This window comes from Brachyhypopomus gauderio, chromosome 2, assembly GCF_052324685.1.
Source record: "Brachyhypopomus gauderio isolate BG-103 chromosome 2, BGAUD_0.2, whole genome shotgun sequence".
Lineage (NCBI taxonomy): Eukaryota > Metazoa > Chordata > Actinopteri > Gymnotiformes > Hypopomidae > Brachyhypopomus > Brachyhypopomus gauderio.
The window spans coordinates 26,429,673-26,431,761 of NC_135212.1; positions in this window are offsets into that span (position 1 = coordinate 26,429,673).

The following is a 2,089-nucleotide window of genomic DNA, read 5'->3' on the forward strand; positions in this document are numbered from 1 at the left end:
AGATGAGATTACATGGGAGAAATCCCTGCCATAGCACATCCACAGTAGCACTGCGGGGATCAGGCGCATCACTGTTCCATACTGTACACGCTCCCGCACTGAGGCCTTCCACTATCTCATAGCTACTCAAAGCTTTCAGCGGTGCAAGAAAATATATGACAGGAAGTCAGGAATCTTTTTTTCCTCTCTGGCAGTACAGTTAGCAGTGGTCATTTCCAAGTCTTTTCAGAATTACAGCATTCAATGAAATCAGAAAAGGGCTGTATCTGCAGTATTCACAAGGCGAGCATAAACCGCCGTAAGTGGCTGTAAAGTCAGGCTGTTCTTTGTGGGCCACCAGTACGCACTGCTCTTTTGCCCATGTGCCAGTAACCTCAGGGGCTGTGTGGGTGAGATGGGGGCCGTCCTGTGGCACCGTGCAGAAACTTAAACCTCGGGAAGGGATGTGTGAAGAAAACTCTGACCCCGCAGGCTGTGGAGGGATCTGTCGGGACACTCTGACCCCGCAGGCTGTGGAGGGATCTGTCGGGACACTCTGACCCCGCAGGCTTTGCAGGGATCTGTCGGGACACTCTGACCCTGCAGGCTGTGCAGGGATCTGTCGGGACACTAAGGCGGTTCCTGCTGGTCTGGGGCTGAGAGACTGGGCGAGCTGTCTCACTGTAGCGCTGAAATAAAATGGGAGACTCCAGCATGACCCACTGCTGTTCACTTTATCTCCGCTTTTTATAAGCTTAGTTTTATGAGCTTTAGGCAGCTACACAAGCCAGATGGAAGGAGAGGGAGAGACAAAAAGGAGAGAGAGAGAGAGAGAGAGAGAGAGAGAGAGAGAGAGAGAGAGAGAGAGAGAGAGTGCAAGAGCAAAAACAAGACTGAGGGAGAGCAGCAAGGGGTTGGAGAGCGTAATTGCACAGGTTGTCAATCTTACGGAGCTGTCATCAGACCTCATTTGTATCTCTGTTCCTGTTGGAGGGTGACAGATTTAAGACCATGTGTGAGAGAGACGAGAATTAGAGCCATGCAAGATTTGATTCTGTGTTTCTCATCAAGCCCCACAGAGCAGAAGGACAAAGAGTTTTGTGCACGTGTGTGCGTTTGTGTATGTGTGTGTGTGTGTGTGTGTGTGTGTGTGTGTGTGTGTGTGTGTGTGTGTGTGCGTGTGTGTGTGTGTGTGTGTGTGTGCGTGCGTGTGTGTGTGTGCGTGCATGCTTTTGCATTTACGTGCATGTATGTCTGATTTGTGCACGTATATGTTTGCAGTTATCACACACCCCCTGTTCACATGATGTTGGTGCACTGACCTTCACATGCTGCAAAACACACATTATGTAAAAGGGAACTTTGGAGGGTGTGTGCATGCATGTGTGTGTGTGTGTGTGTGTGTGTGTGTGTGTGTGTGTGTGTGTGTGTGTGTGTGTGTGCGTGCGTGTGTGTGTGTGCGTGCATGCTTTTGCATTTACGTGCATGTATGTCTGATTTGTGCACGTATATGTTTGCAGTTATCACACACCCCCTGTTCACATGATGTTGGTGCACTGACCTTCACATGCTGCAAAACACACATTATGTAAAAGGGAACTTTGGAGGGTGTGTGCATGCATGTGTGTGTGTGTGTGTGTGTGTGTGTGTGTGTGTGTGTGTGTGTGTGTGTGTGTGTGTGTGTGTGTGTGTGTGTGTGTGTATGTGTGTATGTGTGCATGTGTGTGTGTGTGTGTGTGTGTGTGTGTGTGTGTGTGTGTGTGTGTGTGTGTGTGTGTGTGTGTGCGTGTGTGTGTGTTTGCGTTGTCAGTACTGCTGGGTCCTACACACACTGCTGTAAACACACTGTGCTCTGTCTTCCTCACTGAGCCTCTCTGCTTGTTTAGTGCAGTGGTCACCAGACCACACCAGACTTTGCAGAGCCCAGCGATGGAAGCGCTTCTTTTCATCATTTTTACTTCATCAGAAGTCTTGGATTTTTTTATAACACTGGATTGTAAAAAAATAGCATGGCAGAACTACTCTGGCCGTGATGTCCGCCAGAACCGAGATAACTGAACAACACACTCCTGAAGGAGATTCCATTAGAACCGAGATAACTGAACAACAC